Raw genomic sequence first — 19,898 nt, forward strand, 5'->3', positions numbered from 1 at the left:
ATCTTTCTTATATTTTTAGCTTCTTTGTCAGAGTTATCTTCCTTATTCAGCTGGACAAACTAAAGAAATATTATATTAAAATAAGCCACTGAAAGTTTCATAGAATATGGACTATATGACAAATTTCTCTGATTCACTGAAAATATAAAAATAAAGAGACCCAAGATATCATTTGTTGCCTGAGCAATGAAATAGCTCCAGCCTCTTCAAGTAGATGAGCTAAATAAAAACTGCAGAGGCATGGAAGGAAAATGTAGATTTACTATTGATCTCCATTCTTTAATCCTCCCCAAATCCACAACTTTTGTTATGGTATTACTTTACACTTCTTCCCATCGAAAAGATGGGGCTTAACTTCTCACTCTTTAACTTTGTTCTGGCCATGTGACTTGCATCAGTAGGCAGTTCTGAACATCAGATTTAAAACGTCATGTACATTTCTGTATGCTCTCTTACAATTCCACCGTCATTGTGAAAATAACATGTCCCCGACAGCCAGCCAACTAGTCCAGAAAAGAGAAGAGACATGGAAGCAGAGCTACCTTAGCCTAACAATCAACTTTCCCAAGAAGAAAGCCTTGCAACCAAATGTGGCCTACAACAGACAAAATCTAGCAGGCTTGCAGCTGTGTAAGAATAAATGCTTTCATTGTTGTACCCACAAATATTTTATTGTTTTTAATGACATTATTTTGACAAAGTTAACTGGAACAAAATGCTAAATGTAAAGACAGCCAGTTCACAGGTGCATGGCTGAAGAGAGAGGCAAGCTAAAAAAGAGTTTAAGTAAGATTCAAGAACTCATGTCTTAATGGCATTTGGGAGTGTTTTCACTCCCCTGATCTAAGGGTCCAAAAAGAACACTTCTTTATGGCTATTAAAATGTTTTCTACAAAGGTATTGTGAGAATTGATTAAAATTTCAATAACCCACACAGGACAGGGTTAATTTATTTATATTTGTTTCTCCTTTGTTTGAATTGGGAGAATCTATATATTTCCAAGTTTATCCTACCTCACCAGGAACAGCCCATATCCAATAACTGGTTGGTATGGGTAAGCAAGTATTAACTTCACTTGCTTCAATTAGTGATGACTGTAATCGCCATTTCAGGACTAGAGCCACTGTTGGATTTACTGAGGTAGTTCTAACAGCTGTAATGCAGTTTAACTTCTCCCTCTGCCAGTCTGTTTTTAATTTGTTCCTTGTCAAGTGTTCTTCCTGAGAATACTTCCTAGCAAAAGGAGAATACAACCTTCCCTTTCAGGCGAGGCAACTCCTAAGCTAGAATTCAGAAGTGAATATGATTTAAAGATATTTTTTTTCCCTCACCTGTTTGTCATAGCAATATCTCAGTACAAAAACCAAATGATGGCTCAGTCCGTTAAGTGTCTGACTCTTGATTTTGGCTCAGGTCACAATCTCATGGTTTGTGAGATTGGGCCCCACGTAAGGCTCTGCACAGTGCAGAGCCTGCTTGGGATTCTCTCTCTCCCTTGCTCTCTGCCCCTCCTCTGTGCTCTCTCTCTCTCTCTCAATGAATAAACTTTAAAAAAAAAAAGAAAATTTTTTGAGAGAAGGAAAATTCTTTCCAACAACAAAACAAAAATTTAAGGCAGAATAAAAAGTAATGGAAAATGTTTTTAGGTAAATCTAAATGGGTCTTAAGCTTATATGATACAAGTCTACGTAGAGGAAAAATGACAACAGTATACAAAAAGAGGTAACTAGAGTTAAAGTGTTCTATTATGTTAATATTTCTATTAGTTGTTAAAAGTACTAATGTATATTTAACTATAACAGTTTAAATATGCTTATTGTATATTCTTGGGTATATACTAAAATAATAAAGTAATTTACATCTATTGAAGGTAAATATAATAATGACAAACATTTGATTATTTAAAAAGAAGACAAAATAGAACACAATTAACAGAAAACAGGTAAATAGGAAACAGTTTATGAGGTGGTCATTATAAACTCAAATATCAGTAATTAAAATTTAAAAATGTAAATGAACTAAGTATTCCAATTGTGAGACTAAGAATTCTCAGGCTTGACTGAAAGACATTTTTTTTTCTTTAAATCTATAAATGTTGTTTATAAAAGAAACATCTTAAATATAGGCTAAAGAACTGCTAAAAATTAGAAGTTATAATTTTGGAAATAGATACATCATACAAACTCTAAACCAAAAGCAAGCTGATGTAAATACACTCATATCAGAGAAGATAAATTTTAATGCAAGAAATAAAGAAGGATATAGTTAATGATAAATGGGTGATCATTTGGAAGTATTTAATAAGAATGTGTTTGTCTAATAATATAGCTTCAAGATATAAAAAGCAGAAACTGACATAACTAAAAAGAGATTAGAGAGACTTAATGTATAATCATGATAGGAGATAGAAGTGCATAGTCTCTTGTACACAGAGGATCTGGATTTGGTAATCTGGCAGACACATAGGCATGAATACATTAAAAGCTTGACAGGTGATTCTATATTTGTCCCTTCCTTTTTTCATTCCTACCCATAGAATTACCACTGTGAAAGAATCACTGGAGTGAAAAAGCTTGTTAGTTATTAAAGTCATAACAAAATGCCTAATCTCTTATCTCTTACCTTCACAACGAATTAAAAAACTAAAGTTCCATCTCATCTTCCTCATACCCCATCTTGACTATCAATATCTTTTTCATAGATAGCAGCAGATAATAGCACTGGAAAACAATCAGAGGTTAACTTCTGGACAACTTGGAAACCGAAGTAAGATTGAATACAGGAATCTAATTCTGTTATTGGATGCTTTTCATTTTTAATGATTTACTGAGGAGAATCAGTGCCATATATTGAGTTATTAAATGTGGGATAATAGGATTTCCTTGTAGAAAAGTAAGAGTGGTGATATTGAGAACAAGAAGCATTTTCCGATGCTATCAATCTTACAAACTTGTAATCATTAAAAATTGTGAGGTTTTTTTTAAAGTTCAAAGAACCTCACTAAGGGAGCACCATTATTTGACTCTGACAATAACTGAACTTAAATCTCAACTTTGCTGTTAGACTGTCTATAATTCCATCTTTGTTACATCGTAACATTTTACAGCCATAGAGATAATGTAGCTTAATATTATTTTGGTTTTCAAAGTTAAAGTTTCAAACTAACTTGACTTCTTATGTTAATGAAACATGCTATGTAGTATCTCTGATCCCACCCAAACAAGGAAAGTTGCTGTTTCCCTACACCCCAATGGTATGTTCATAAATATTTATATGTTCATGGATATTTTAAAAATGGTAACTTCTGTATATAAGGTAATCTATCTGCTGATAGCTACATGGTTTTATTTTTAAATAAATTAGCTTACATGTATTCTTTTAATTTCAAATCAATTATTTGACTTAAAAGAAGGTTATACAAAAAGTGAGGCACTGGCATTGTACCGTGAAGTCGCATGAGAAAAATATAGCTATACAGTAGTAGAAATTATGAGCACTTTTGTAAACTATAAAACTTACAATTCATTTTCCCTTCTCTCCTTTTCAAATATATATCCATAATATATTCTATAGGTGACTAATAATCACCTAAAGTGACAAGTTTGTATTTCTGAGAAATTTACCAGAAACTGAAGGCAATAGAATTATGTCTGTACACATTTTCATAGTAATAAGAACAAAATATATCATAGAAAGGCTGTCTGAAATTTGACTTTACAAGTACCTTGAGGAAGACTGAATCTTTAGTAGGAGTGTGGACAGATGCCACTACAAATGATTTTAGTCTGATGCTTAGCAAAACCAATTATTTTTCTGGGTGCCAAGAATTAACAATAATTTATCTTATAAACTCCTTTACCCACACACACTGCCACAATTTAGCATCCATGTGTGGGCAAAGTATGGGCTATGTGAATGGAGACATTATCCAAGCATAACATTCAGTATAATTGTGGATTTAGCTTTTCAATTGAATTGCTTTAAGCAATGTTAAAAAAAAGATATTATTCTCTAACAAAGGAGTAATTTGCATTAGCAATATGTTTGGTTTTTGGTGTTTCTATGATTTTTACATGTTTATTTCATTTAATAGAGATTCACGCAATTACGAAAATGTTATTTTTCAAGTACTTATCAGTACCAGACAGTATGGCTAGTTTCAGCCTAGGGCAATTATCAGCTAATTTGGCATCTATCTAGTAGATTGGTTCCCAAATCACAAGGCTTTTCAGACTAAATAGCATTTATTTTGTGAGTTGTTCGCAAGTGCTCATCTGCATGTATGAAATTTCTTCTCTTATTCTGATTTCTAAATGTGCATGTTAAGCAATATTGGAGGATTGAATCTCTTTAATATGTTTCAGATTCTGACTTATTGTCTTCTGAAGACATTTTTAAAGTTTTTAACTCCCTCAGTTAGGACTTAATTATTTTTGTAATGATTTATATCACTGACTTACTACACTTGTATCTCAGTTGGGAAGCCTGCACTACGAATGGAAATGGGGAGAGATTCTGCAAGAAATTGTAGTTCATTTACACAAAAACTTATATATTAGAAAATGAAAAACATAAACAAAAACACAACAATCAAACATATGGTTGATTTACACAGGTTAGGAACATAACATATAGTTTTGCTATCATACTTAATATAATATGCCAAGTCTTATAGGGCAGAGTAATCGAAAAACAGAAACACAAAAATACATTTTTTGTATACTATACTTCTCAACTTGTAAGTTTAACAACTGAATTCTCTTTTAAGAGAATTTTTAAGGTTTTATATAATGTTTTGTCCTTTAATATACTTCAGCAAAAGCACATTAATAATTATGATAACCTGAACAAAAGATAATACTTGTTGCCACCAATTTTAATATAGCAAGTTGCCATACATATGCATTTCTATAGGTCTAAATATTTAAAGAAAAACAACTTTGAGGTGTTTTATTGGTTTTCAACTTTTTGCTTATTTAATATAAGTTGTATAATCTACCCAAAGCAACAAACACCTTACTAACTAATGTTGCTACCTTAATATATACTGTTCATTTGTGTAATATACCCAAATAACAGTTTTAATGAAATAAAGTTTTCATACTTTTATTTTCTGAAAAGTCAAAATTATAAGTGTGTTTTTAATCATAAAACAGTAAAACACCACAAATATTCTCTCTTTTCATCAGTGATCATGAGAAAAATGAATTTGAATTAAGTTCATTCTTTCATTCAGATTTTTAATTGATTTAAGGTGAATCATTCACTAGCTTTTGCTTATTGACCCCTGTGGTCAAACATGAGTTTTTTTATTTTTATTTATTTATTTTTCTTAAGAGTGAGATAAGAGGGAGGGAGAGCATATGCCTGTGAGAAAAGTGGGGGAGGGGCAGAGAGGAAGAGAAAGAATCTTTGTTTTTCGTTTTTGTGGGGGTTTTTTTCTTTCTTTTTTTTTTCTTTTTCTTTTTTATAAATCTGTCCTTTTCATGTCTCTCAATCTATCCTTGTTTGCCCAGCTTGTAATACTGGAACTGAATCTTTTTTTTCAGATTCATTTCATTTCATTTATTTATCTTTTTAAATTTAAATCCAAGTTGGTTAACATATAGTGTAATAATGATTTCAGGAATAGTTTAGTGATTCATTGTTTATATGTAAAAACCAGTGCTCATCCCAACAAGTGTCCTCTTTAATGCCCTTTGCCCATCTAGACCTTCCCCCCACCCAACACTTCTCCAGCAACCCTTAGTTTTTTCTCTTTATTTAAGAGTCTCATGATTTGTCTCCCTCTCTGTTTAAATATTATTTTTGGTTCCCATCTTTTTTGTATCTTAAATCCCATGTATGAGTGAAATCATAAGATATTTGTCTTTCAGTCTGACATTTCACTTAACATAATACCCTCTAGTTCCAACCACGTGTTAGCAAATGGCAAGATTTCATCCTTTTTAATTGCTAAGTGATATTCTATTATATATATTACATCTTCTTTATCCATTCTTCAGTTAATGGACATGTGGGCTTTTTCCGTACTTTGGCTATTATCAGTAGTGCTGCTGTAAACATTGGGGAGCATATGTCCCTTCGAAACAACACTGTATTGAAGTATCCTGTATCCTTTGAATAAATACCTAGTAGTGCAATTGCTGTGTTGTAGAGTAGTTCTATTTTTAGTTTTTCGAGGAACCTCCATACGCTTTTGCTGAGTGGCTGCACCAGTTTGCATTCCCATCAGCAGTGGAAAAGTGTTTCTCTTTCTCCGCATCCTCAGCAACATCTGTTGTTGCCACAGTTGTTAATTTTAGCCATTCTGATAGGTGTGAGGTACTACCTCATGGTGTTTTGATTTGTATTTCCCAGATGATGAGTATATTAAGCATTTTTTCATGTGTTTCTTAGCCACCTGGATGTCCTCTTTGAAAAAGTTTCTATTCATGTCTTTTGCCCATTTCTTCACTGCATTATTTGCTTTTTGGGTGTTGAGTTTGATAAGTTCTTTATAGATTTTGGATACTAGCTCTTGATCTGATATGTCATTTGCAAATATCTTCTCCCATTCTGTAGTTTGCATTTTGATTTTGCTGACTGTTTCTTTTACGGTGCAGAAGCTTTTTATCTTAATGAGGTCTCAATAGTTAATTTTTGCTTGTATTTCCCTTGCCTCCGGAAACATATCTAGTAAGAAGTTACTGCAGCTGAGCTCAAAGAGGTTGTTGCCTGTTTTTTCCTCTAGGATTTTGATAGCTTCCTGTCTTACAAATTGGTCTTTCACCCATTTTGAGTTTATTTTTCCATATGGTGTAAAAATGTTTTTCTGCATGTTGCTGTCTAGTTTTCCCAACATCATTTGCTGAAAAGACAGTCTTTTTCCATTGGGTATTCTTTACAGCTTTGATAAGATTAGTTGGCTATATGTTCATGGGTCCATTTCTGGGTTCTCTATTCTGATCTGTTGATATATGTGATCAATTTGTCTGATTTATGTGTCTATTTTTGTGCCAGTATCATACTGTCTTGATCATTACAACTTGAAATCCAGAATTGTGATACCTCCAGGTTTGATTTTCTTTTTCATGATTGTTTTGGCTCTCTGGGGTCTTTTGTGGTTCCATACAAGTTTTAGGATTGTTTGTTCTAGCCCTGTGAAGAATGCTGGTGTTATTTTAATAGAGATTGCAGTGAAAATGTAGACATTCTAACATTTGTTTTTCAAATCCATGAGCATGACATGTTTTTCTATTTTTTGTGTCTTCTTCAACTTATTTCTATAAGTTTTCAGTGTATAAATTTTTCACCTCTTTGGTTATGTTTATTCCTGGTATTTTATGGGTTTTGGTGCAATTATAAATGGGATTGATTCCTTGATTTCTCTTTCTGCTGCTTCATTATTGATGAGTAGAAATGCAGCCAGTTTCTGTACACTGATTTTATATCTTGTGACTTTGCTGAATTCATGGATAAGTTCTAATAGGTTTTTTTTTGTTTTTGTTTTTGTTTTTTTGGTAGAGTCTTTGAGTTGTCCACATAGAGTACCATGTCATCTGCAAAGAGTGAAAATTTGACTTCCTCTTTGCCAATTTGGATGCCTTTTATTTCTGTTCTGTTCTGTGTTTTCTGATTGCTGAGGCTAGAACTTCCAACACTATGTTGATTAACAGTGGTGAGAGTGGACATCCCTTTCTTGTTCCTAACCTTAAGGCAAAAGCTCTCATCTTTTCCCCATTGAGGATGATATTACCTATGGGTCTTTCATATAGGGCTTTTATGATCTTGAGGTATGATTCTTCTATCCTTACCTTCTTGAGGGTTTTTATGAAGAAAGAATGCTGTATTTTGTCAGATGCTTTCTATGAATCTATTGAGAGGATTATGTGGTTCTTAATTATTTATTAATATCATGTACCACATTGATTGATTTGCAGATATTGAACCATCCCTGCATCTCAGGTATAAATCCCACTTGGTCGTGGTGAATAATTTTCTTAATGTATTGTTGGATCTGGTTGGCTAATATCTCACTGAGGATTTTTGCATCCATGTTCATCAGAGAAATCAGTCTATGGTTCTCCTTTTTAGTGAGGTCTTTCTCTGGCTTTGGAATCAAGGTAATGCTGGCTTCGTCGAAAGAGTTTGGAAGCCTTCCTTCCATTTCTATATTTTTGGAGGAGCTTCAGAATAGGTGTTAAGTCTTCTTTAAATGTTTGGTAGAATTCCTCTGGAAAGCTGCTGGCACTGGACTCTTGTTTGTTGGGATATTTTTCGTTACTTATTCAATTTCTTCACTGGTTATGGGTCTGTTCAAATTTTCTATTTTTTCCTGTTTCAGAAGATGGATCTGTTCAAGTTTTCTATTTTTCCCTGTTTCAGTTTGATAGTTTATAAATTTCTAGAAAGTTGTCCGTTTCTTCCAGATCATCCAATTTTTTTTTCATATAATTGTTCGTAATATTCTCTTATTGTTTGCATTTCTGCAGTGTTAGTTGTGATCTCTTTCATTCATGATTTTATTTATTTGGGTCTTTTTCTTTTTCATCAATCTGGCCAGGGGGTTATCAATTTTGTTAATTCTTCAAAAAAAAAAAAAAAAACCAGTTCCTTGTTTCACTGATCTGTAAAACTACTTTTATTTTTATGTTATTGATTTCCACTCTAATCTCTATTATTTCCCTTCTTCTGCTGTTTTGGGCCTTATTTGCTGTTCTTTTCCCAGCTCTTTTAGGTGTAAGGTGAGGTTGCTTATTTGAGACCTTTCTTCCTTTTTCAGGAGGGCTAGGATTGCCATATACTTTCCTTTTATAATTGTGTTTACTGCATCCCAGAAGTTTTGATCTGTCGTTATTTTAAATTTCATTGGTTTCCATGTATTTTTTAATTTCCTATTTAATTTATTGTTTAACCCATTTTCTAGTAGGATGTTCTTAAATCTCCAACTATTCATGGTCTTTCCAAATTTTTTCTTGTGGTTGATTTCAAGTTTCAGAGTGTTGTGTTCTGAAAATATGCAAGGTATGATCTCAATCCTTTTGTACTTGCTGAAGGTTGATTTGTGTCCCAATATGTGGTCTATTCTGGAGAACGTTCTATGTGCAGTCAAGAAGAATATGCTACTTATGATGAAATGTTCTGAATATATCTGTGAAGTCCATCCAGTCCAGTGAGTCATTCAAAGCCACTGTTTCCTTTTTGGTTTTATGCTTACATAATATGTCCATTGATGTAAGTGGGGTGATGAAGTCCCCTACTATTATTTTTATTATTATCAATGTGTTTCATTATGTTTGTGATTAATTGATTTATATATTTGGGTGTTTCACGTTTGGAATGTAAATGTTTAAAATTGTTTGATCTTCTTGGTGGATAGACCCCTTAATTGTGATATAATGCCCTTCTTCATCTCTTGCCACAGTCTTTATTTTAAAATCTAGTTTGTCTAATATAAGTATTACTATTCCAGCTTTCTTTTGACAACTACTCGCATAGTAGATTGTTCTCTATCCCCTTACTTTCAATGTTCAGGTGTTCTTTAAATCTAAAATGGATCTCTTGTAAGTAGCACACAGATGGGTCTTGTTTTCTTGCCCATTCTGATACCCTATGTCTTTTGATTGGAGCATTCAGTCCATTGACATTTAGAATGAGTACTGATATATGTTAATTTGGTGCCATTGTGTTGCCTGTAGAGTTGTTGTTTTGGTGATATTCTCTGGTCCTTGCTAGTCATTGTTGCTTTTGGCCTTTTATTTTGTTTTGTTTCCCCTTTTCTCCACTCAAAGGGCCCCCCTTAAAATTCTTTTTAGGACTGGTTTAGTGGTCATTAATGCCTTTAGTTTAGATTTGTCTAGGAAACTCTTTATCTCTCCTATTTTGAATGAAAGCCTTGCTGGATAAAGAATTCTTGGCTGCATATTTTTCTAATTCAGCACACTAAATATATCTTGCCACTCCTTTCTGGCCTGCCAAGTTTCTGTGGATAGGTCTGCTGCAAACCTGATCTATCTTCCCTTATTGATTAAGGACTTTTTTTCCCCTTGCTGCTTTCATAATTCTTTCCTTGTCTGCGTATTTTGTGAATTTACTTATGATATGCCTTGGTGATGGTCGGTTTTTGTTTAATCTAATGAGAGTTCTCTGTGCTTCTTGGATTTTGAGATCTATGTCCTTCCCCAGATTAGGAAAATTTTCTACTAGAATTGGCTCAAAGAAACCTTCAGGCCCCTTTTCTCTCTCTTTTTCTTCTGGGACTCCTATGACTCAAATGTTATTCATTTTCAATAGGTCACTGAGTTCTCTAAATCCTGTATCATGCTCATTTGCCTTTGTTTCCCTCGTCTTTTTTTCTGCTTCATTATTCTCTTTAATTTTGTCCTCTGTATCGCTGATTTGCTGCTCTGCTTCATTCATCCTTGCCGCCGTGGCAACTATTCGAGATTGTATCTCAGGTATAGAATTTTAAATTTCGTCCTGACTAGATTTTATTTCTTCTGTCTCTGCAGAAAGGGCTTCTATGCTTTTTTCAACCTCAGCCAGTAGTCTTATTATTGTAGTTCTAAATTCTAGTTCAGACACCTTGCTTATATCTTACTGATTGTTGATTAATGCCCTGGCTGCCGTTTCTTCCTGTTCTTTCTTTCAGGGTGAATTCTTTTATTTTGTCATTTTGGAAGAAGAAAAAAAATCTTAATGAAATTAAAAAATTAAAATTAAAAATTAAAAACTACAAAAAAATGAAATAAAGGAAGCTAAACCCTAGGTGTGTTTAGGTTCACCTCTTGAAAGAAGCTTGACAGAGTAGAGCAAAAATGGAAAGAAAAGAACAAAAAGGTAAAAAAATAAAAACTAAAAAATCTATAGAACAAAAAAATCTATACAACAAAATAAAGAATATGAAATGGAATAAACAATTTTAAAAAATAATAAATTAAAAAATAATTTTTTAAAATAAAAAAATAATTTTGTCTCTTTCTGTATCCATGAAAAAGAAAGGAAAGGAAATAAAAAATCAACAAAAACAATTTAAACAAAAACAGAAGCAAAAAAAAAAAAAGAACTAATAAGTGAATCAACAAACAATTAAACCAAAGGAAGTTACATCCAGTTTCCCTTAGAACTCAAACTATGGATTCTTCTATAGTCTGTACACTAAGCAGGTGGAGTGACTTGTGTTGATCTTCTAGGGGATGTGATTAGAGGGTACAGTTTGGCATGGCTTGATGTACTAGCTCCATTCTCCATTATGTGGCACTGATTAGCTTACTGCGTGGATTAGTGTGGTGTGCATGTGCTTATGTGAGAGAGGTGGAAATGGCTTCACTGAGCTCCCTAGTCTCTTGCACAGGAACTTCACGTTCTCACTGACCTGTGATCAAGCACCCTTCCTTTATCTCAGGCCTCCATACACTCCCCACTTCCACCCTGTTCATGTCCAAACTGTTCACCTTCCAGTCAACCTCCCTCCAGAGTTTTGTCTCAGATGGGGTTATGTTTCAACCCCACACCAGAGATCACTGAGGCTTAGACTTGCACCAAGTTTTTGGGAAAGGTTCTGAATGAGCAATGGCTGGTGCCAGCTTGCCCCAGTAAATGTTCATGTGGTTGTGGTGTGGCAGAGGTTCAGAGGTTATGGAAAATCATAACACGCATCCAGCACCAGGCTTCAAAGTAGTCTTGTGTCTTTGTCCCAATACCAGCAAACATGGCTACTCTCCAGGGTCCATTGGGACCCTTGCCTGTGAGGAGGCCATATGGCCTCTACCAAATGCTCTCCAAAAAGGGGAACTCCTGGAAGAGAGAGAATCTAAAGCAGGTTCCACGCCCAGTGTGGAGCCAAATCAGGGTTCATCTCATGACTGTGAGATCATGACCTGAGCTTTTATCAAAGGTCCTAGGCTTAACCACTTAGGCACTCCAAAAGTGAATATTTTTAGAGTATAAACAAGTGAATAAGATACTTAATCTGGTATAGTGGAGATTAGCAGAACTAATTTAACTGCCTTGGAGTTTAACCTTTTGCTCTGGCATTATTAGCACAAGGCTCCAAGTATACGAATTTTGTGAAAAGTTCATTTTGAATTTGGGCACGCAATGAGAGTACAAGCATTTCGTTGCTGAATCCAACTGAACTGATAATCTGCTGGTACTTACGAGTTGTCATTCTGGTTGTTGAGTTGTTTATAGTTAGCATCATTTCAGATTGGTGGGTTCCTATACCATAGTGATTGTAGACCCACTACTTATGCAGTCTAACATTCTCATTAAAAAGTTTTTCCCTGGGTGCCTGGGTAGCTCAATCAGTTAAGTAGATGACTCGATCTCAGCTAAGATCTTGATCTCAGGGTCATAAGTTAAAGCGCTGCATTGGGCCTGTGCTGGGCATGAAACCTACTTAAGAGAGAGAGAGAGACAAAAGAGAAAGAGAGAGAGAGAAGAGAAAAGAAAAGGAGAGAAAAGAAAAGAAGTGAAAAGAAAAAAGTTTCCTCCCAAAGTGGTATTTCAATTGGCATGTGTTTCAAGGTTATTATTCTTGGTTTTGTGCTATCTTAAAGAATACGATGCATACCATACAATGTCTGAGTGTTTGATTCATTCTTGTACTCATTGATTTATCAAACTTTTAATGAGAAGCTATTACATTGGATACTAGACACTTAAAGACTAGTAGAAGAGAGAGGCATAAGTGAATTTGTTAAATGTAAATATATATGATAAGATACATACAGTGCTCTTTTAGCATATTATGTTTTGGGGTGTTTTTTGGTAGTCATGTAACTACAAACTTTGAATGAACTATTGTATTTTCAACATTACATAATTCCTTTGCAGTTAATGATTTCCTAAGTTTGCATGTAGTATCTCTTCCTTTTATTTGTATTATATTTATTATTCATTATTTTAAACAGGTTCACACACAATTCAACATTTAAATAATTTATTGTATCTATTCAATAACTCTTTTCTAGATATAACAACAATAATAATCTAGTTTATTTCAATGCATTATTGTTAATTGCTTGTTTTTAAGTTGATTTGCTTCATTCCCTTATATTTATGGATTGTCTGAAAATCTTCTTAAATTGATCTGGTATTGCATTGACCCAAAAACCTGAAAATTGTCAGCAACTTAAAAATTTCATCTATGCAGTTCTTTTTCAGTGTTGTGAGTAAAGAGTTTTGTGTGTGAATGTGTGTGTTTAAATTCAATTGTATAATCTTCCTTAGTGGGGATAAACCACCATTTTGTGTTTAGGTAGTTTCTTTTGTTTTTTATGTATAAGAAGATCATTTGCTGCATTATTATTATTATTATTATTATTATTATTATTATTATTCTCTGGCCAGTCTTCTGTTCATAATAATCGCCTCTCCATTCCCCATCTCACCCACCTCAACCTTGTGATTTAATTGTTACTAAACTAATTAAGTTCGCCTTAGAAGGTTTTTCCACGTATCTAGGCCTCTTGAGTCTAGTAGATTAGTCAGTTGTATTTCCCTTTCCAGAAGCTAAGTTTCCTTTCACAGATGTGCAGCTCAGTAGTGCAACATATAGATGTCTTGTATAAAACAATCTCTCCACGTCATTTAAAATACACAAGTCCATAGGACAGCTAATACAGGCCTAATATATATAAAAGGAATTATGGAGGCTGGTGCTGAATCACAAAAAGAGGCACCAACATATTGTTATTGGATTTTGGAAGATTAAAAAATCATAATTTTTCCCTGCTGGAAACAGATAGGGAAAACTAAATTAGAAAACACTATTAACAATGGATTTTGAAGGTTGACTATTTGGCATGCAGAGTATCTCAGATAAAAGAGAATACCACCAACAAAGACTGAGGCAGACATGCAGAATAGGGCTCTCAGGTATGAGGAAAATTCATTTTGGCTGGAGTCCAGAGTAAGAACGAATTTTCCATTGAAAATCAGCAAGCAGGTTAGTTTGGGGCATATTGTAGAAAACCTTTTATTCAAAGCTGGCAATATTTTAATTTTTTACATGGTCAATTGGAAGCCAGTTCACATTTTGAATCACATTAATAAAACATTGTACAATGATATGTATTTTTGTAAGTTTATATTAAAATATCATTTCATAAAATGAGATAAAATATCAAGTATTTAATACATAATTATATGTATGAAGTCAAATATAAATAAACATGAAGCAGTATTCTGAAACAAAACAAATATCAGAGACAATGGGTATGTATGTGCATGGCCAAGATTAATAGCAAAAGAAAAAAATGTATTGTCATAAAATATTATTCATAAAAAACAGGAAAACAGCAGCTGTTGGACTGTTTTATACAATGTGGTGAGGAACCACAGAGCCCTGGGGAGAAATAGACAATTCTAAATATGTAAGAGATAAAAAGATAGAAAGATAGATGATGGAGATTTCATGAAATGGATTTTGATATGTTAAACAATAGTGACTATAGTTAGGTTTTTGAAGGTAAAACAGGACACTGAACTTCATTTCTTATTTTGACTTGCTCATTGGGTGAATTCAACTAGTTCTGACTTAGAAAGAAGACTGCAAGTTGAAAACCCTTCCAAGCTGTCTGTGGCTTTCTGCCTCTGGAGTCGCTCAGAAATAAGTGAACTATTTCATTGTGAGAGAAAATGAAAGGAGATAGAAAGATGGTACTGAGATAATAAGAGCTTCTTCATTATTCACTGAAGGTTGTAGTAATTATGCTTGAAGAGAGATGCTTTTATACTACGAACTCACCTTTCTTGGCAAAGCCCTGTTCTTTTCTTGGATCCAAGGCACTTGAGACTGAGATGAATGGGCTCCCATTTTGAAACCTCACTGATGTGCATTCTCCTTAGAAATTTTATAGTCTGACAAATCTCACGTCTTACAATCTGATTTACTTTACCATATATCATTTTATTTTATCTCCGTTTGACAGAAAATTTTTTTACGTGTTCATTCTTTAATTGGCATATGGCCCAAATTAGTTTTATGAAAAAATAATAGACAGGATCTTCAGAGTTTTTAATTAGGTCAAGTCAATTTTCTCTTCTTCTTAAGCCAAGGGCGTCATTATTAGAAAGTGCCTAATGTGATACAGGATTTCAAAAGCAGCACAATCGATGGCTTTTCCATTGTCAGGGAATAATAGGGCTGAAGCTTAATTACATTTCAAAAATGAACAGCAAAAAAACTCAAGGTACAGTAGCCTTTTATCTCAGGTTTTCTGAGGTCAAAATTTATAAAAGTAGAGATAAAAATCAGTCGATTTTCTCTGAATGTTTAGTGTATACTGTAGACTCATCAGTCCTTTGCAGTGAAGTGCTATAATGTTGTGATAGTTCAATGCTGGGAAGTCATTATGACTTCAAATAGGTAGATGTTATTTGATTTTAAATAACATTTTTTGTCCTTTTATACACATAGAAAGCTTAATTCACCTAAAATGCTTTTACCATAGTGATTTCAGCATTGCAGTTTGTTACATTCCTTTTACTGCAGAATATTTGAAACAATGTACTGTAAAATCTCCTATGTGCCCTAAACTGGATTCAACCACCATTAAAAAAAAAGAAAAAAGTTACACTTGGCCAAAATTCAGTCCATTTAAGATAATTTCTTAAGTTAATGTAATTGAAAGCTATAGTGATAAGCTCTTTTAATATTTGTAGTATTACTACTAGTAAAATCCTATATAGAAATGCTCTAATTATTTAAATGCACTCTCATCAAAATACCTCATATGGTATATGTATTAGAGATTTTAAAGGCAGTGTAGTTACTCCTACTGTATAGATAAGGAAATTGAGGCTGACAATATTAAATGCCTTGCCCAAGTTTATACAGCAGGATTACTAAATGTGTGTGTGTGTGTGTGTGTGTGTGTGTTTAATAGGAGGCATGAGACAAAGCCTGCCTTAAGACTTGGATTCCGTCCTGTGATATTTGCCTGTGAACATTTTAACCCAAACACTAATTAGTGTCACTTTGGGGGAAATGAGAAACAAATGGAGAATATGTCTCTGATCTGAAGGGAAGAGTCATGGTTAGAATTTTCCATAAAGAACAAAGACAAGCTTATCTCCTAACTGGCATTAGAGCTGGAGCTGATTCTCCCAAACGGTGGTGATTTTAAGGTGTACAGATAAACCAGGAGTTTTCATGTCTGCTTTATTGCAGATTTAATTTTAACTCCTTTATAAAAAAAAAAAAAAGCAAAAAGGTGCTTGAGTGAGCATTAAACTTGCCTCACTTTGCTACCCCAACCTACTTCTTCTTCCCCCATTGCTTCCTTCTAAGCAAACGACCCTTGTCAATTTCTCTAGCTTCTCTAGATAAACAGGCACCAGGCAGCCTCTTCCTTTCATAATTAGAATCCAAAGTACCATCTCAAAGGTAAATTATACTTTGCCGAAGGAAAGCTGTTACAATTAAAATATCCTGGGGCCCATGGGTGGCTAGGTGGTTAAGCCTCAGACACTTGATTTCGCCTCAGGTCATAATCTCAGGGCTTATGAAGGGCCCCATGTTGATTTCTACCAGTGGTGCAGAGCCTGCTTGGGATTCTCTCTTTCCCTCTCTCCTCTCTCTGTACCTCCCCCGTTCAAATGCTCTCTCCCTCTCAAAAAAAAATTAAAAAATAATGGTAATTTCCCTAAAGATTTAGATAAAATATCATTAATGAAACTATGAATGTTCATAATATTGGTAAATGTTAATGATTCAAGTTCAGAAAAATAGTCATATATACACATTAGTTTTATATATATATATATATATGAATCCAAAACAAGATTAAATATTTAATACTGCTTATTTATTTTTTATTTTTACTTTTTTTTAGTTTATTTATTTATTTTGAGAGAGAGAGAGAGCACAAGCAGGGGAGGGGCAGAGGGAAGGAGAGAGAGAATCCAAAGCAGGCTTTGCACTGTCAACACAGAGCCAAGTACGGTGCTTGAGCTCATGGACCATGAGATTATGACCTGAGCTGAAACCAAGGGCTCGATACTTCACTGACTAAATCACCCAGGTGCCCCTTTTTTTTTTTAACGTGTTTTTTAAAAATTGTCCTAGATGTACAGATGTTTGAAAATCAAGTACACAAAATTTAGAGAAATAAGCAAAAAGTCTCCATAAAAATTTTCATCCTTATCGCATGTTTATGAAAAAGACTTGTTGAATGAAACAAGAATCATAAGGTGTAATAATTAAAAATTTGACCTTCCCATTGCCCTTTAAAATGTTAAATGCCAAATGTATCCTTCATCTTAAATGATAACATGTGTGAGCCTCTTGATTCTTTTGCCCATTCTAAGATAATATGCATTTCTATGGTCATTTTAAGAGGTAAAAGTGTCCCAATTCAAGAAAGATGCCTAGCATAATGTAATAATCAAAATTTGAAACTGGGTCTCCTGGGTGGCTCAGTCGGTTAAGCGTCCGACTTCGGCTCAGGTCATGATCACATGGTTTGTGGGTTCAAGCCCCACATCAGGCTCTGTGCTGACAGCTAGCTCAGAGCCTGGAGCCTGTTTCAGATTCTGCGATTCCCTCTCTCTCTGACCCTCCCCTGCTCATGCTATGTCTCTCTTTCTCTCTCAGAAATAAATTATTAAAATAATTTAAAAAATAAAATTATGTAAAAATAATCATTTGAAACTAATTTAATATTATCTGTTTTCTTCAGATGAGGCTAAATATTTGCTAAAATCTCTTGCAGAATCTTCTTGATCAGAATCACTTTGCTTTTAAATGACCCCAGGCCAAAAGTCCTTCCATGAGTTCTGTGTCTTGTCCCACGAGTTATACAGATTTGTCACATCAGCAGCAAGGATTGTAGCCATCTTCTAAGTGACCTCTCTGTTTATGCTGCCCTGATGTTTTTAACCAGCGTATCTTCCTAGTTTCCTTACATGTGTTCACATGTCCACTGACTGCAACAGACATATAACAAGTTTCCATAAAACCCCAGGAAGGTGACTCCCTTCTCTCCTCCAAAGCAATTCACAAGACATTCCAAACAACTGTTCCTCATAACCCAAAAGCTTTCCAGTCTCTAAATATTTTCCTAAATATTTGTCACCACTCACTTTGTAATGTAGTAGCATGTATTAGACCCATGACTCAACTGAAATTGGGTTGGAAGAATTCCAAGTTCAGTTGTTGTGTGCATGTATGTCACTAGACTTACAGGAAATTTTTATTTCAAATACAGTGCAGCATCTATTGACACTTAAATAAAACATATTAAAGTGTCTCGTTTAAATGTTAAAAAGGAAATGTTATGCTTTGAGATTGATCCTGTATATTTCCTATATTTTTAAGAAATCCTTTGTTTTAGTTCTTACTTCTGTGAAATTTCTTCAAATTTTACTTATTTTACCTTCAGAAAACATGCTTTACTATTTTTCCAACTTTGTTTTTTTAACTTTGAAAATTTTTCACAGAAAAATTAAATGTACATGTTTGCATGCATGTGGGTGTCCTCCAGAGTCAACCATTGTTATTGTTTTGTTTTATCTGTAATTGTTTATTCTCTGTCTTTTTTTTTTTTTTTTTCTGAACCATTGGAAAGTATGTTGCAGGTCTGTACCAGACCCAGGTTTGGGAACATTCCAGAATTTCTCATTGCTTCTTCTTAGGGCTCAACTCTTGCTATGTTTCCTGACCAAAACAGCCTTGGCAAAGGCTCATGACATTCGTACCACTGTAAAGTTGTAGACACTGATTCTACCATAGATCTAAGAGCCTCATGCCTCAGTGCCTGAGACCACTGTGCCTTCCCCCTGGCTAGATTGGCCACAAAGATTCTGGCCTCCCCATATCCTGCCTGGTAGTCAGGTGATAAAACCTGAAAATGATTCAGAGTGAAGATTCATCAAATTGATTTTGATAATGAGACACAGGAACAAGAAGGAAGAAGCAACCGATAAATGTACTTTCTTCTTCCTTTTCTCCCCTCACAGATGACTTCAAGTTGCAGTACATTTGTACAGTCTCTCTGGAGGTGCCCTATGGAGTCAAACAACCAAGTTGTGAAACTGGTCAGTTCAAGTATACAGCCCCTTGTAATCTCTGTCCCTCTTTCCTTGCCTCACTTCCCCATTGCTCTCATGCCTGTTTCTATGAAATCACACCTCCCCATTAACTGTTAGCACATACACTTTTTTCTCAGGCTCTCTTCTCTAGGGAGTTGGTATAATTGATTCCACGAGTGGCACTAGAAAGTAGAACTTTGGGGCTGGGTTTTGGGGTTGGACTGTTTTCCATTCTGAAGGCAAGAGAAAGCATATTCCTGTTGGTGAAAGGATGGTAACAATCCCTGATATTCAGTGATGTCATGATGACACAGATGTCAAAAACACATAGTGGAAGATCAGTGGCTGTTAGGAGTGACTGACCAGTCCAATGCAATGATATTAGTGTAGTTTATTTCTGATGGCAGTGAAATTCTGGAAAAGACTGACAGGTGAATGACAACATATTGTCAACTTAAAGGCAGATAGTAAAAGCCAGAGGGCTTTTTATGATGACACTAAAGGAGACTTTCATCTTCCTGTAGTCTCACTGGTTGTCACTGAAAAATCCATCAGTAAGGAGGAAAGACCCAATGGATTTACTTGAAAATATGGTCAATGATAGATCTAAATGGGAAGTCACAAAAACTGTGGATCAACCGAGATGAGGCAATTAAAAGTTTCAAATACATAAGAAAGAAACTCTGGAACACCTGACAGGTAAGTGATCCAGAATACCTAAATTTTTGATCAAGTATGATGAAAATCTAGAATGGGAGATGGAAAATTAAAAAAAAAAAAAAAAAAGACTTCCAGAACATCTACAACATGAGAACAATAACTTGGTTTGCTAACATTCCTATCTAATCTAGTTTTCAGAGATTGCAACAAGTCCTCA

At 34.4% G+C, this 19,898-nt stretch overlaps 1 long non-coding RNA gene across 1 annotated transcript; it reads left to right on the forward strand.

Moving 5' to 3' along the window:
- The first annotated feature begins 2,733 nt into the window (after nucleotides 1-2,733).
- LOC120219974 lies at nucleotides 2,734-19,712 on the forward strand. Its single transcript, XR_005525425.1, has 3 exons — nucleotides 2,734-2,767; nucleotides 18,950-19,027; nucleotides 19,546-19,712. It is a non-coding gene; the product is annotated as an uncharacterized LOC120219974 (long non-coding RNA).
- The last annotated feature ends 186 nt before the right edge of the window (nucleotides 19,713-19,898 follow it).

The sequence above is a fragment of the Hyaena hyaena genome, unplaced genomic scaffold (genome assembly GCF_003009895.1).
Source record: "Hyaena hyaena isolate Hyena2069 unplaced genomic scaffold, ASM300989v1 scaffold_657, whole genome shotgun sequence".
Lineage (NCBI taxonomy): Eukaryota > Metazoa > Chordata > Mammalia > Carnivora > Hyaenidae > Hyaena > Hyaena hyaena.